Source organism: Euprymna scolopes, chromosome 14 (assembly GCF_053919585.1).
Source record: "Euprymna scolopes isolate OS-2025 chromosome 14, ASM5391958v1, whole genome shotgun sequence".
Lineage (NCBI taxonomy): Eukaryota > Metazoa > Mollusca > Cephalopoda > Sepiida > Sepiolidae > Euprymna > Euprymna scolopes.
The window spans coordinates 78,494,448-78,512,979 of record NC_136495.1 but is presented as its reverse complement, the minus strand read 5'-3'; positions in this window follow the sequence as shown (position 1 = coordinate 78,512,979).

The window sequence follows — 18,532 nt, the reverse complement described above, 5'->3', positions numbered from 1 at the left end:
CCTTTGTGAAAATCATCCAACTGTTGAATGTCTTCTGGACAGTGTCAAAAGCTCTGAGCCACACAAGAGTATCATGAGAACTACAGCTTTGTAGAGCTGTATCTTTGTTTGAAGTCTAATACTCAGAACTTTCCTAATCGGTGGTTAAATTTCGCAAAGGCACTGAAGGCTTTTGCAATTCTAGTGACTATTTTATCATCAAGCGTTCCACTAGTGTTTGCTTTACTTCCAAGGTAATTAAAGCTTTTCAAATATTTCAAATTATGACCGTCAATTTGAATTGGCTCCTTGAGGAACGTATGCACATGCGGGTTCTGCTGGATGCTCCCAATTTGTTTTGGCTGGCTGATGAACAACTTCAGTTTTTGTTATGTTTATGATTAATCTGAATTCCATGCAAGTAGCAGAGAATTTGTTTAAGCTTCCTCAAATGAAGTAGCCGCAACTGCACATAACTGCGATCAGTAAGTTATACTGTTTCGAGTAAGAGTTTTGGCTTTGGACCTCTGGTGAATAAAAAGGCCACCCCTTGTCCTATACTGAATTTTCACGCCATCCTCAGTTCCAGCAAATGCATGTTTCAGCATTACCGAAAAGTAAAGGGCAAGCAGTACAGAGGCCATGACACATCACTGTTGAGTGCAGCTAGTGTTGCCGAATGAATCAGATATCTACCCATTTGAAAAAACATTTGCTTTCATTCCCTCGTAAAATGACACTATCACTTGCAACACATTTTCGGGTATAACAAGCCTTTGCAACACTTTCCACTGGCCAGTCTGGTTTATAGTGCCGAATGCTTAATGAGGTCCACAAGCATCCTCTACATCTGATTCTTTTCATGAACTTTCTCTGCAAACTGTCTCAAGAAGAGAAATACCGCGGTAGTTATCACATACCTTCTTATTTCCTTCATTTTTGTACAAAGGATAAATAAGAGCATCTTTAAAATCTTGTGGGACCATTTCCTGCTTCCAAATTTCAATAGACAATTCTAGCAATTTCTTCACAAACTTTGTACCACCGTACTTGAAGATTTCTGGTGGGATCTTTTCCTGATGCTTTTCCATACATTATTTGTTTAATAATTGCTTGAATTTCCTGAAAGCTCGGTAAAAACGATAACTCTGGTATTTCTAATTGTTGAGGGATTGATTCAAGAATGTCTTCATCAGTAAAAGGTGTTTTGTTGAGAACAATATCAAAATGTTCGTTCCACCTTTTCAAGATTTTAGCCTTGTATGTCAACAGGTGTCTATTAGTCGAATTAATCGGTAATACTCCATTTTCCTGTGGACCAACCGCTTTCTTCATACCTTCACAGAATGCTTTGAAGTCTTTTCTATCGAAGACTTCTTGGAGATATGTAATCTGTGCAGACCACGAAGCTTCTTTCATTTTACGTAGAGCTCTTTAAACATGGGCTTTGTATGATGTGTATACTTTCTTTTTCTCGGATGAGTTTTTATCCTCAACCCAAGCTTTATGGGAACATGCATTTCAGCAATAAGAGCCTGTACGCCTTCATTATTCTCATCAAACCAATCTTGGTGTTTATGAATAGTCAACCCAAGCACCTCAAAAGATGTTGCGTGAGTAACTTCACACAAATATTTTCAAGATGATTCAATGTCATTACTTATTTCCACAGAGTCCAGCATTTCATCAAGCTGTTCCACAAGAAGAGTTCGCTAGTCATGAGATTTCAATAGTAAGGTGATTATAAGCTTTTTGCACCGAAGATTTTCACCCTTCTGCGATCTAAACGAAATAATATTTTACTACGAAGCAGAACATAATCTGAAAGGTAGCATGTCGTGTGAAGATTTGAAGTTACTCCAATGCCTTCGTTTTGTCATCAAATAGTCGGCCTAGTGTCCGGTAACCACTGTCAAGTTGACTGTACATAAACATTTTAGAGCGTGGGTGCATCCACGTGTTCTTATAGCAATGTTTTTGTTGAGACAATGTGTTTGTAATACTGAAATCATACTCTTTGCAGAAAGAAAGCAATCTGAGTCCATTTGAGTTCATATACCCAACATCATGCTGACTCAACACCCCTTCTCAGGTTTCGAAATCACTTCCAACCCAAGCATTAAAATCACCCATAAGGATGATTTTATCCTTGTGACAAACTCTAGAAATAACATTCCAACATTGGTTACCGAAATTAAATTTTCTTGTTTCGGGCTAGCCAAAGTAAAAATAACCGCCAAGAGTCAACGTCATAATGAGGTCAGATAAGCCCTTTGGAAGAGATGGGAGAATTTGGTTGATTGGTTGGTTGGTTGGTTGTTTTTGTTTTGCGGCAAAGTTATTTAATGCCGAATCTAAAGATTTTGAAGAAAAAATTTTTAATAGAATATATTTGTTGTTTTCAAGTCGTTTTCTATTTAACCCATAGTTGGGACCGTAACAGGTACTACCACTCCGGGTCAGTGGACCTGGGAGCAATGGCAATTTAAGAGTGGCTCCACACTCCCCAAAGCCCACAAGCTGGGGCCTCACCACTCGATATAGTTTAAGGTCATATCCAGGACCGGAGAATTTGGGCCAAACCTGATCTTATAGCAAATCAAACACTTGAATGCTGTGGCTCAGCTTCGCTTTTCCCATTCCAATAAAAGTCATATTTTCCTTTAATTTCTGTCAGCTGTAATACACCTGCTAAATGAGTGTCACTTAGTGCAGCTTTATCAATGTTATACTTTTTCAACTCCAGACAAACAAAGGCTGTTTTGCGCTCATGCACAGAGACATTATCCTGAAGCGTATGCACATTCCAAGATCCAAAGAAAAGTTTATTGTATTTTGAATTGTTTTAACATCGTGATTGGATACCCAGATAACTGCAGCTGGCTGCCAAGGTTGATATAAGCATATAATGTTTAGGGTTCCTTTTCTGACGTAATCCCAACTAAAAAGAAAGCAGTGCTAATCCTAAATAAGGATTTGTCACCGATGGAGGACATGAACCACTCACAGATTTTGTGCGAGAACAGCCATCACCTATCGGCCAACCAATGGCAGTGATCCAACTAGAAACTCCCAGCAATATCTCCGTCGCCTTCACACCATCGCTAATGGATTTGTTTTTCATGAAGAACTTATAACACACAAACATAAGTCATTGAAAGAAATTTTGTTGGCAGAAACCCACACCCATTTTGATTATAGTGGTGAAAGCTTGTGTAGCAACAGTCACACTCTATGGAAGTGCTGATAAGACACCATCGGTGCAAATGTTTGCCACAGACAGCATGGACGACAGACATCAGGTTTTCGATCAGTTTTTCTTCTCCTAGGTGTATACCTTCAAAAAGGCTGAGGGTGCATTACTCCTAGTGGTTTAACCACTATATCTATATCTATATCTATCTATCTATATATATATGTATATATCTATATCTACCTATAAACGGTAACCCTTCAGAGTCTAAGATGAAAGATAAAAGGTGCTACATCATGCCCAAGGGTAACATGGAACTGTACCAAACGGAGGCGTTTATCTCCCTGAGGTATTATACATACCTGCATACATACCCGCGGGGAGACATAAATAATTAAAAACAAATCCAACAAATACGATACATTTACTAAGGAATTCCTGGTTTCGGTCTTTCCTTTCAAATAGGAAAACCGTTCGAAACGCTAGTCATCCTCGGCAGTCACGACGATGATGACGATGTTCAAAATAAAACAGATTGATGCATAAATAAATAAAATAAATTCAGCAAATACGATACATTTCGCGTCTTTGATCTTTTTTATTTATTTATGTATAAATCTGTTTGACTGTGAACATCATCATCGTCCTCATGACTGTTGAGGAAGACTAGCGCTTGAGACGGTTTTCCTATTTGAACTTATATATATATATATATGTATATATATATATATATATATATATATATACTTAATTTACTCACATAAAATTAATATACGAAAGTATAGATTTATGCGTAAACTTGAAGTATTTACTTCAAAAGTGCTCAATACGTAGATAGAGCTAGTTAGTAAGTTATAAAATGTATATGGCGATTAAGCTAGACTGAATATTCCGCGTTTCATCCACTCTAGGATTCTTCAGGCTTATGCACATAAGCCTGAAGAATCGTAGAGTGGATGAAATGCGGAATATTCAGTCTAGCTTAATCGCCATATACATTTTATAACTTACTATATATATATATATATATATATATATATATATATATACTAGCTGTAGCCTGCCACGCGTTGCTGTGGCTTAATTTCGTGTATTGGAAAATTATAATAAAAAGAGAAAATGCATGTTTCTTATATTCTTAGTACAGCAATCCACTCCAAAAGTAAAAAAAATGGCGAAAATGAAAAAAAAATATGGTACTCTTGCAGAATTGGATCCGGATCCTCAGGAGTTACCATCAATTATGGCTTGGGCTCGACCAACATAATCATCGCTTCATGAAATAATGGATTAAGCCGAAAGTTGCTAAACCATTGAAACGCTAAATAGTTTTCTTTTTTATTGTATTCAAAAAATGTGAGTTTTTAATTAATATTTGGGTAAGGGAGGGTGTTACCATACACAGATTCGAAAAAGTTGTTCAAAAACGAATAAATGAAAGCAAAGGTAAGGTAAATTACGTTTTTCTCTAACTGGATAATTTTTTAGTGTTTTTATTTAATGTAAAATGTTTAATCGGCTTAAAAAACGCAGTGTTTATCTATGTATTTGAAAAAGACGAATGGTCGCGGACTCTGTTGAATATGTTAAGTTTGGAAAATCAGTTAAAAACTATACAAAACAATGTCAGACACCTACTGATTATATGATATTGTGACATAGGCTGACATATTCGGTGGGTTTCCGATAGTATTTTGTATAGTTTTTTAGTTTTAAATCATTTTCTCAAACTTAACATCATCAACAGTGTCCATCACCGTTTGTATTTTTCAAATTTCCAAGTTTAATTAAAGTTTTATGATATGTTTTTTTATTCAATTGTAAGGTACAGAATAGATATAAAACACCCTCCCCTCCTCATGTTAAGAATGGCTTTTTAAATAATAACGTTATTATTTCAGCATGGATCACTCTCTACATGAGTACCTAATATTTTTTTCAGCCATTCTTACCATAGAGAGGGGATGGTGTTTTGTAACTATTCTGTGCTTTTTTAACTAACAATTTATTATTAAAAAAAGATATTGTGAAATTATAAAAAAAAATAAAAAGATATTGTGAAAGTTGAATTTAACTTGAAAAAAAACAATGTGAACGGAGCGTTCAACATTGTAGCCGGACCTTATTTGGCAATAAGGTCACGTGAGTCGATTAATGGGTGCTAATGCACTTACTGATCCGCGCTATTTTTTTAAATCGTATTTCCAAGCTTAATTAAAGGTTTGTGTTTTTTTGGCATTTTTTTTAGTTTAGGTCCACCTCCACAATTTTCTTTTAAATGACGACTTTTGAAGGTTTCCGACTATGCTGAATACAGAAATCGCATTGAAATTTTGCAGAAATAAGTAGTTATCGAGATATAGATATAGATAGTTGTTTTATGCATTGTATTCTTTGGCGGCCATCTTTTTTACGCGCGTAGATTTGTTTATGACGCGCGCAAGCATGTAAAAAAGACGGCTGTCAGAGATTACAATGTAGTATACAAATTTTTAATATCTCGATAACTACTTATTTCTGAAAAATTTCAATGCGATTTCCGTATTCAGCATAGTCGAAAACCTACAAAAGTCGTCATTTAAAAGAAAATTGTGGAGGTAGACCTAATCCAAAAATTTACCGTTTTTTTCATTCAATTGTAAGGTTAAAGTACAGAATAGGTACAAAACACCCTCTTCTCCCAATGTTAAGAATGGCTTTTTAAATAATAACGTTATTATTTCAGCACCCCCATGTTAAGAATGACTTTCTTAATAGCGTTATTTCAGCACGGTACCTTCTCTGCATAAGTACCATCTTTTGTTTATTAAATTGTTAGGTGAAAGTATAGAATAGTAACAAAAGGTCCTCCCCATGTTAAGAATGGCTTTCTAAATAACGTTATTATTCTATTATTATATTATTATGGTACTTTCTCTGCATGAGTACCATGTTTTATTTATTAAATTTTTAGGTGAAAGTACAGTACTCATGCAGAGAGTGATCAGTGTTGAAATAATAACGTTATTATTTAAAAAGCCATTCTTAACATGGGGAGGGGAGGGTGTTTTGTACCTAATCTGTATATTAACCTTACAATTGAATAAAAAAAAAACATATAATAAAACTTTAATTAAACCTGGAAATACGATTTAAAAAATAGCGCGGACCACTCTTTGCATTAGCACCAAATATTATTTAAGCAAGTTACCAATCCGTAAAAAAAAACTGTACTTTTACCAACCAATCTTATATCGAAAAACAAAAAAAACAAAACAAAAAAAACTCCAAAAGCAAGCGACAAACTTTTTTTTTTGCCTGATATAATAAAGTAAAAATGTTTAAATTAAAAAATTTGGAAGATAAACAAATGAATTATGTTTTTTTGTTGTTTTTTTTTTACTTATCGAGTAAACAGAAAATGAAATCTACTTTGTTTCGTCAATTCGTGGCTGTGAAATGAATCGAACCGGAAGTTCAGTTTTATCAACAAAACAGGTTCGCACGAAAATATATTTATTTTATTTAATATTTTAATAATTCGCGAGGTAAATTTATTTTAATAACATAAAAACATCCCTCGACTCTAAAGATGGGTTGTCTGAAAATTTCAAATAAATTGGTAATGTAGAAATATAGTTTTATTCACTTATAACGAACCAAAAATTACATTTTATATATATATATATATATATATATATATATATATATATATATATATATATATATATATATATATATATATTAGGTTGACTAGAAAGTTCTTGTGGAATTTTTAAATTTTGAATTCAAATGATGTATTTTCAAATAAGTTTTCGTTATATCTTTATATATCATTTTAAAATGCGTTTTTCGCTCTATCAAATCGTTTAAGTTACAATCGTTTTAAAAAAATATGTCTTCTTTTCAGAACGTTGAATACAAGATGGAAAAAGCAAATTCGCACAATTTTCTTATTCAAACTGGAACGAAAAACTGCTGAAACAGTTTGCGATATCAATGAAGCGTTTGGCCGAGGAACCATTACTGAACGCACACCACAATGGTGGTTTAAGAAATTTCGTGGTGGCAACAAGAGTCTAGAAGCTGATGAGCATAGTAGTCGGGCATTGGATGTTGACAACGATCAAGAGTCTTAGTCGAAGCCAATCAACATAGAACTATTTGTAACTTGCTTCTGAATTAAACATAACGTATACAACGATTTCCAACCACTTGAGAGAGATTGAAAAGACAAAAAACTTGATAAATGGGTGCTTCACAAATTGAATGATAACCAAAAGAAACGCAATTAGGAAGTGTCATTTTCCTTTCTTTTACACACAAGAACGACCTCTTTCTCAATCGGGTTGTGACTTGTGATGAAAAGTGGGTTCTTTACAACAACTAGCGACACTCAGATCAGTGGTTAGACGCCGACAAAGCTACACAACATTTCCTGAAGTCAGAGTAGCACCAAAAGAAGGTCACAGTGACTGTTAGGTAGTCTGCGACTGGTCTCATCCAGCACAGTTTTTTGAATGCAGGCAAAACCATTACGGTGGATAAGTATTGTCAACAAATGAAGGAAATGCATCACAAACTTCAACAACAACACCCAGCATTAGTCAACAGAAAAGGCCCAATTCTCCTTCATGACAATGCCCAACCGCACGTTGCTAAACCGACTCTGTAGAAATTGAACGAATTGGGCTATGAAACGTTACCTCATCTGCCATACTCTCCAGATCTCTCACCTACCGACTACCACTTTTTCAAGCATCTCAACAACTTTCTGCGTGAGAAATGCTTCAAAAACCTTAACGATATCAAAAACGCCTTCAGCAACTTCATCGCTACCAAAACGCAAGATTTCTTTGTTACTGGCATAAACACACTTGTTTTTGCGTTGGCAAAAATGTGTTGATTCTGATGGTGCTTATTTCGATTAATAAATTTTTGTTTGAGCCGAGACATGTTCATCTTAATTGGAAAGTTAAAAACCGCAAGAACTTTCTTGTCAACCTGATACGTTCCTAAAGTAGATACGATTATCTGTTATATATATGGTAGTTGCCTATTTGTAAATGTGTGTATACGCGCGTGTCCGACTAAAAGCCAGAAGCTACACAAGACACAGCCACAAAACTGATATATTCTTTAGAGAGAATATGCAACCATTTTTTCATAATACTCATTTAAGACTCACTATAAAAACTATTTGGTGGGATGGGTGGGGTTGACATTTAGAAAGATTTTTTTTTTCTATTTTTCTTTGGTATGAAATTCGAGCGAACACATTTTCTTCAATCGATGCCTCCATTAAATTTCAGAAGACAATGGACAATCCTATAAGGATAGTTGCATGTGTAATTGTAAGACAAGTGTTGTGCAATCCCCTAACTACACCTCTCCTAAATCTGCACTGCTTGGGTCCAATGGCAAGGAGATGCCAAAGACTAACTGGAAATGATGTCAAGATAAGTGGAGAACTTACAGAGCACCTGGAATTCCCAAATGGTCACCCATTTTAGTACTGAATAGGCTCAGCATTACTTAACTTCGGTGATCTGGTGTGTCAACTTGATTATGCTGGACTTTATGATACTACATATTCGGCCTAAGTAGAGTAAAGTATAGTATCTCTTCTCTGTGAGGGACGAGAGAGAGAGGCAGGGTGGATGGAGAGTGGAGAGAGTAGGAGCGGTCGATGGAGAGTAGAGTGAGTAGGAGGGGTAGATGGAGAGTGGAGTGAGTAGGAGAAGCTGATAAAGTGGAGAGAGTAGGAGAAGCCAATAGAGTGGAGAGAGAAAGAAGGGCAGATGAAGAGTGGAAAGTGTAGAAATTGGAGATAGAGAGTAGAGAGAGTAGGAAGAGAAGATGGGAGGGTGAAATTTTGTTTTCAAAAAAAAAATTTTACACAGAAGTTTTAACTCTTCTATTTTCTTATCCAGAGCAACGCCCGATAGCCATGCTGTTTACTTTATGACAATTTCATTGTAAGAAAACTGTATGGATACAAATTTTCTGTTTCATTTTTCCTTTTAGTGTTACATTAATTAATTATTATTCATTTTGTGCATAATAAAGGTTGTATCCTCTCCTGGCTAATGATGCTGGAGTAATTAGACGCACACGATACTTCTTCTTCATCTTCTTGTCATTTTTCCATTAGTAAAGGAAAGCTGTGTAATATATCCATGCATTCCCCTAAGACATTTTGGGTTAATCCATTGGCAGTTTTGGATTTCAATATTCTCCGGATTATATTACTTGGAAATACCGTAAGTTGAATACATGCATATATATATATATATATATATATATATATATATATATATATATATATATATACATCTTGGGTCCATTAGAGAAAAATAGACGACTGCGTTATCAAAATTACAGTGTTAGGGACGTTTACTTGAAAAACACTGCACTTTTTGAATTAAGAAATCATTTAAACGAACTTCTTAATATACTCAATCAAGAATATACGAGCGACTTCTTAAATGTTAACTAATTTGCATTTTCCTTTGAAAAATGAACTTTCATTAATTAATTATTCAGTTTTCATAGTTTCTTATTTGGTGATTGGTTTCATTTAACTATTACACTCAGTTCTATTTATGCATATTTTCTATATTGTGCATAATTTTGTAGAATTTAGGATGAAAACACTGTAGCATATGCACATGTAAATATATATATGTAAAAGTGGCCTTATCACACACACACACACACACACACACACACACACACACACACACACACACACACACACAAAGCGTCAACCAGCTTGCCATGCCAGTAATAACAACATATAGTTTTGGTATCATTGATTGGCTACAGAAATACATCAACCAGCAAGATATAAAGACACGGAAACTGCTAACGCCTCATGAAATAATATATAGAAATCAGTGTCTACCAAAACTGTATTTGCCCAGGGGAGAAGAAGGACTAGGACTCTCAGAGATCAACCACCAACATAGGGCAACAATAGTGAGCACAGGCCAGTATCTGAGAAGCTCCCAGAACCACACCCTCTCAATGGTATATGAACATCAAGAGACAAGCGCCAACAGAACAACATCAGTCATCCAGCTGGCTAAGCATTTTGATCAGGGTTGTCTCACAGATGAGGCTGTTTACAAGCCTGCCACAGAAATAGCAAGAAAGAGCCGGCAGAAATATACCGAGACCTTCTAAAAGAGGAACGTTAAAGAATAGGACCAATATCAGTGTGCAAAGTATTTTCTGGGGGAACTCTCCCAGGAATACATAGACAAAAAAGGTTCCTTGGGCTGGCTCAAAAGGGGAACCCTCCGCCTCGATCAGGAAAGGGTTATAATGGCTGCTCAAGAACAGGGATTCAAGACCAATGCATTCAAGAAGATGGCAGGTATCACTAATGATAACAAATGCAAATTCTGCCACACAGAATTGGAAAGTGTGAATCATCTGGCATCAAGTTGCAAGGTTCTTTTGGGAGATGGCTACTACACAGCGAGACATGATGGAGTATGTAAGTATTTCCACTGGACCATCTGTAAAAAATTAAACATCCAATGTAGCAGCAAATCCTGGGAACATCAACCTGAAAGAACAGTTGAAACTGACTTATATACCATACATTACGACCATGTAATCTCTACAGCCACCTACTTTGAAAATGCTGCTGTGAAACCTGATATAGTTATATGGAATAAGTCAGAGAGAGTTGCAACCTTGGTTGAAGTGAGTGTCCCTAATGATGGAGGTTTGAACAGAGTTGAAAGGGAGAAACAGACCAAATATCAAGATCTCATGTATGATATGAAAAGAAACTGGAATCTTAGAGAGATATCAATCATACCAGTTGTTATACAGGATGGTCAAAAAGTCAGGTAACATTTTAAAGAAAAACGATATTAGCAATACACGTATATTTAAGTACCATACATTGAAATATAAAATGAAACAAACATGAAATATGTTTATTTTGTTAATTGTCGTCCATTTCTCTCTATCAATCGCTGGAAGCGATTAACCACTGATTGTGTAACACGTGTAATCATGTCAGCTGATATCCGCGCAATCTCCTCTTCAATAAATAACTTTAAAGACGCTATTGTATCAGGCTTCTTGCCATAAACGCTATCCTTTACATAGCCTCAAAGCCAGAAATCAGGAGGGTAGTTTATATATTACACTCAAATATTTAAACAAATAATATTAAACGAATAGAGATTATAATGGATCATATTGTTTTTTCTACCTTTAACATGTTACCTGACTTTTTGACCACCCTGTAGATGCCATAGGGCTTATGAAGAAGAACCTGAAGTCCTACCTAACTAATATTCCTGGTGAACCAAGTGCAAAAGGGATCCAGACAATTGCACTTAAGGGAACAAGGAGGATATTAAAAAGAGCTCTCGGCTGGTTTCAATAAAAAGCAGGCCAATGTTGGCAGCTGGTTTGGCTGCCCCATACCCAGCATTACAATCTTCAAAGGAAGAAAATAATAAAAACAAAGTTACTTTTATATAATAGTAGATTTATATATATGTTATGTACATGGGTGTGTGTGGGGGGATGGATGATGATGATGAAGTGTATATATTTTCGTGTCTGTGGTGTCTATATAATTGTGACATTGTCGTGATCGTCTATCTCTTTGCATGTACAATTCTTTTGTGTGTGTTTGTGTGTGTAACATATATGCATATAATGAAAGTTCTACCTTCTCCTCCTGTTCCCTGTGTCTTCCACCTTATCTCGTTGACCTGGAACCAAAATGTATGCTCCAAAAACACAACGCGTTTCTTATTTGTGGAGAGAGTCTTTATTCATGGAGTCTCTGGAACGGTTTTCCGCATTTCTGACTTCTTTTATTTTCTTTCTCTTCTTAATATTTCCTAGATGACCAGCCTCCTTCGAATCTCGCTAACTACCTTCTAACTACTTGGACAAATTGCCCCGACTAAACACTCAATCGACTGACTGACTCCCCAAAAATCGGCATGTGCGTTTCTCTTTATATCAGGATATATGTGTGGGGGCTGTAATTCCCGTTAAACGCTTACACCCTAAAATACACCCACTGACCCGTCGCACAACACAGGTGCACGCTCTGTCAACAGAAGTCCTGGGATTGATCTACGTAACCTTTATTGACCCCTTTGAACACCTTAGCACAAACAAGATGCGCTCACCCCCTGCGCCGTGTTAATCGCGCTATTTATGTCATGGACCCCATATACATATATAAACGTATATACATATATATACATATATATACATGTGTATATACGCATATATACATATATATATACCATATATATATATATATATATATATATATATATATATATATATATGAACACTTGAATGCCTACTAGACACCGAAGAGAACTTGAATGCTTACTAGATACTATCCTCGAGTGTTTAAGCTCTCTTAGTACAGGGATTTGTCAGCACAATCTGGCATGAAGATAATTTTCTTTAGAAGTAAACCGTGACTAAATATTCAAAATCACATAGGATTGCTACCCAAATAAGATCTCCTCACTATGGCTAACTTACATTAGCTTTTACAAGGAATGGTGCATCTTCTCACAGTGATGTTATCTCAAGTAACACGAGCTGGATACTCTACCAGACTAGATAAATTCTTGTCCTGGAATCCAGTAAGACCAAGAGACAAAAATGAAAGATAAACTACAACATATGAAAATGGTTAATTGGGAAGATGAAAATTATGTTCTCAATTTCTTTACTAACTCAGTGTTTGAGAAATAAAGAACTTTAATGGAATTTTCAAATATTTATGTATCTCATATAGAGTTCAAGTGTTAGCCCCAGGTAGTGGGCCCCTTGATTTCTGAGAACTTCGACTGAAGTAAAATATAAAACACTATGTGATACTGATTTTGAAAATTTGAGGTCTTGGATTTCAATATGAATGGAAAGGATATGTCGAATATCAAATTATTTAGACTTATGAATATATATCAGACGTAATGTTTCAGACAATAATTATCAACCATTCTCAATTGTAAATGGATCTATGCTTTTAGACTTGTCACACACAAGAGGCAAAGGTATTGGTAATAGAAAAACATATACTGATGCATATAAACTTACTGATCAATTTGAAAGAAGGGAATACAATACAGTGTGCAGGGCTTATGAGAGCTCTTTATGCTAGCCATTTCGACGCCTAGTGCTTCTCATCAGAAGAGGAGGGGAGGTGCTAGGTAACAAAATATGGATGAGACGTCTAGCAGCAGGTATATCAGGGGATCTCGTATAGGTTGTATATATAGGAAGGAGGGAGAGGAGGTTGTCTAGGGGATTATTGGAAGATTATGATACTTTAAATATGCTAAGGAGGGACGTTAGTAGGATTGGGCGGTAGGGGCATGGAGTTCGCTTTAAAGAGTATATATATGTTAGGGGAGTTCATTAACTAATTAATTTAATAACTTATTAGGATACAATTAAAATAAGGAATAAAAGATAAAGCAGAAAGAGTAATAAATATAAGTGTGTGAGATAATAAAAAATGGATAAAAGGTAAAAGTAAAATATAAATGTGAATAGTGTTAAAATGCTGAGCTTTTTATTATATTGAAAAGTGTCCTTTTAAAGGATCCCCTTATATATATATATATATATATATATATATATATATATATATATATATATATATATATATATACATACATACACTAGCTGTACCCGGCCACGCGTTGCTGTGGCTGGAACACATTACCATAAATTGTTAGGTGAAAGTTTTTTTTGGGTTTTTTTTCAGGAAAACTTGCACTTTTTTTTTAAAAGAAAGTTGGCAGTAAACATTTCTTTTTGAAAACAGAATTTTTATTATAAAAAGAAAAAATGAATGCTTTATATGAACACTGTAAATAGTTAGGTGAAAGTAGAGAAAAGTTAGATTTTTTTTTCAAGAGAATGTACAAATTTTTTTTGTCAATAGAAAAATAAACAGAAAAAATACTCCCATCATTAATTAATTATGCAAAAAAAATAAATAAAATGTTGATTTAGTGTTTCAACTTTTGAACAACGCTCAGCTGAATCCGGTGATGGCCGGTCGAACCCTAAACTAATTGGAATCCGGTGCGGGGGGGGGGATAAATTCTGCACGAGTACCATTCTTTTTAATTTTGTCTTTTTTTCAATTTTTTCTGTGGGCTTTTAGCGCTAGCAAACTAACAAATTTAACCAAAATGCAAAAAATTCAACAATTAAATAATTTTGCTCGGCTTCTGATACAAATCCTAATAATTTTAATAAGTATCCAGCTTCTAATACAAATCCTAGTAAATCAATCTTATTGGAAACACTGATGGGAAGGACGAAACCAAATTATTGCCAGTATGTTTGGGAGGTGTTCTATAGGTGTATCAGAAAGTGGCCATTAAAAATGATGATCAGAACCTTAATAATTCAACTTACTATTTTTTAAGCTTATAACTACTTGAAAATATAATTCAAACCCTAATTTTTTTTCAATTAAAGGAGCAAAGACCAAATTTTTAAAAAATAACAGGTTTAATAGCAAATTATGTAATATTTGTTTCTTTAAAGCGGTTTTCTTTTAAAAAAAAATATAAAGAAAATCAACATATTTTGACTTGCTTATTTTGACTTATATATAAATGCCAAAAACATATTTTGACTTATATATAAATGCCAAAAAATCACTTATCTAAAAAAATATATATAAATGTCAAAAAATCACTTACCTAAAAAAATACTATTAAATGAGTAGTTCCATTCTTCATTGTTAAGAATTTATCCATATTTATATCTTAAATTCCATGTATTTTTTAAATAAAAGGATTTTTTAAAGCGAGGGTCCTAGAAAATCGCATTTTTGTAACGTGTTTTGCGCAAAGCGTTAAATAGCTGCTGCTATTAAAATGAAATTTATGGAGTATGGTTTCGTCCAAGGGCATAAATAATGTCTCTTTTTTATTGCGTGTGTTAACCAAAATTAGTATTTTTCATCCTCCGTAGTTAAAAAAGAAACCCACGTTCACTTATAAGTTTTTCCCTAGAACAAAAAATCCGCTTCATCGATTTTAAAAAAATTCTTTTAATGAAATACACGAGTTTTTGATTTATATGTTTTAATACTTCTTCATCAACTAATTTTTTTTTAATATCTAAAAAAAGAAAACATTCAATGAAATAGAAAAATTTGCCATCAGCGTCTGCTATTTACTTGACGATGTAAGCATAACATGAGCTTTCATTTTAAAAAAATCACCATGGTTTTTTAAAAAAAAAAAGTTTTACACTTTGGACTTCACAGGTAAATTTCCAAAAAACTATTCTTTTTTTGTTTCAAATTAGAATATTTTCTTTATTGATCTTTTATCTCCAATTTGTGATATATAAAACTTTGGTATATAAATTAATAGTGCTTGTACAGTTTAGTCAAGACATTAAAAAATAGAAATATCGAAAAAAGTTTAAATTGTATGTATCCGTTATGGAACGAAGTTCTCCAAAAAAAAATTGCACTTAATTTCATCAAGTAGGTTTTTTTTTTTTTTTTTATAACGAAAAAACAATTTGTTATGATACCGAGCAAAATGTTCGATTTTTAGGAAGAAAAGCTAGTATTAAAGATGGGGAGGGGTGTCAGCGCTTTAACTGGAGCTATCTCCTTTTGGCATTTCGAAAATTCAAACAAATTTTTTTTTCAAATCCAAGATGGCTGCCTTCAACACGCTCTCATAAAAACGTGTTTTTTCCGCTGTAAAAAAAAAAGAAAAAAAAAACACTACTTGATGAAATTAAGTGAAATTTTTTTCCAGAGAACTTCGTTCCATAACGGATATATACAATTTAAACTTTTTTCGATATTTTTTCATTTTTAATGTCTTGACTAAACTGTACAAGTACCAAATTAATTATTAAAATTTTAATAAACATTTCAAAATTGTGTGAATTTGAAAAAAAAAACGTTTGTCTAAAATATTATATTTGGTTTATTGGAAAGAGCATAAAATTTCACATTGACCCTAAAAATATCGTAAAAATTGAACAAATAGAAAAATTTTGACTAATTTTTAAAGTTTAAAAATTAAAAAAATATTTAACTCGTAAAATTCTATTGCTTTTATTACGTAAAAAAATGGCTGTATGAAGGCACGCCGACATTTTGCAAACATTTTGTAAACACTGTTTTTTTTTAAATAAAAAAATAATATTTCTATTATTTTAAAAAATAATAGAAATATTAATAGTTTATTTTGGAAGTGTATTCCATACAGAAAATATACAACCCACTTTAAGGTAAATCTTCAGATTAGGCCACCTAAATAATTTTCTTTTAAATGACGACTTATATAAGTTTTCGACTATGCTAAATACGAAAATCGTATTTCAATTTTGCAGAATTAAGTAGTTATCGAAATATAAAAAGTTGTATTATGTATTGTATTCTTTGGCGGCCATTTTTACGCACGTGCGCGCGTGCCATAAACAAATCTACTCATCTCTCGCTGACATTGCACGTGCGTAAAAAAAGATGGCCGCCAAAAAATACAATGCATGATACAACTTTTTATATCTTGATAACTAATTATTTCTGCAAAATTTCAATGCAATTTCGTAGTCAGCATAGTCGAAAATCTTTAAAAGTTGTCATTTAAAAGAAAATTGTGGAGGTGGACCTAATCTAAAACAATACCCAAATTTCTAATGCACCTAGAGGTTCTATATTTTCATTTTTATTTTTTTTCAATATTTTAAGCAGATTTGCCACGCAGCTACCAGATTTTTATGGTTCGCTATTTTTGCCATAAATTGTTAGGTGAAAGTTTTTTTTTTCAGAAAAACTTGCACTTTTTTTTTAAGTTGGCAGTAAACGTTTCTTTTTGAAAACGGAATTTTTATTATAAAAAGAAAAGATGAATGCTTTATATGAAAACTGTAAATAGTTAGGTGAAAGTAGGGAAAGTTTGATTTTTTTTCAAGAGAATGTACAAATTATTTTTTGTCAACAGATATTAAGAAAATAAACAAAAAAATACTCCTATCATTAATTAATTATGCAAAAAAATAAAAAAAATTCGATTTAGTGCTTCAACATTTGAACAACGCTCGGCTGAATCCAGTGATGATGGCCGGTCGAACCCTAAACTAATTGGAATCCAATGCGGGTGGGGTGGGGGGGTCAATTCTCCATGAGTACAATTCTTTTTCATTTTGTCTTTTGTTCAACTTTTTGTGTGGGCTTTTAGCGATTGTAAACTAACAAATTTAACCAAGATGCAAAAAATTCAACAATTAAATAATTTTGCTCGGCTTCTAATAAAAATCCTAGTAAATCAATCCCTCTTATTAGAACACTCAAGGGAAGAATGGAACCAAATTATTGCCAGTATCTTAGGGAGAGGTTATATATATATATATATATATATATATATATATATATATATATATATTTACAATATTTTAAGCAGATTTGACACTCAGCTACCAGATTTACAATAAAACTTACGAAGTATGCGCTTGCTTACGGTTGTTGTAAAAATGGAATGGAAATTTAAATTTCGCTCCATTTTAATCTTTTTTTTTAATTGTGCTTCTCCCAAACAAATATAATCAAAAGAATAACATTCAACAATTGTACTTTATATATAAAAGACGAAATATAAAATATATATATATATATATATATATATATATATATATATATATATATATATATTAACGAAAGAGAAATAATTCCATTTTTAAACGAAAAATGTCAGTTTGGTATATAAAAGTTCCGTTTAGTGATGTCACGTGATGGCACGCGGTGTGAAATAATTGTCCCCAAATAAAAAAGATGGCCCATCCGTACAAAGAAAACCACCTATATATTATAGAAAAATTAAGTATAATCTTATAATTAAAAAGAGATATATAAAAACACGCATGGGTACAGTAAACATATTATACTAAAATGGCAAAGCAGTAATTCCAGTGGTTATTTAGACTATTAATTACGAACGAACCAAGAGTTACATTTATATATATATATATATATATATATATATATATATATATATATATATATATATATACACTTGTTTATTGTTATATAACAACCTCGTTGAATTCATTAGTCCATTACTTTTGAATAAAAAAAAACCCGAATATATATATATACAGACACGCGCACGCGCGTATATATATATATATATATATTATATATATATATATATATACAGGGTGCCCACAAAGTCTGGCTATATAATCCACAGGATGCTTCCACAAAGTCTGGCTACATAATGTAGCCAGACTTTGTGGACACCCTGTATATAGTGCAAAATTTTGTTGAAAATTCAAAGACTCACGTTTTCATTTTTATAACCTTCGTTTATTTCCCGGATT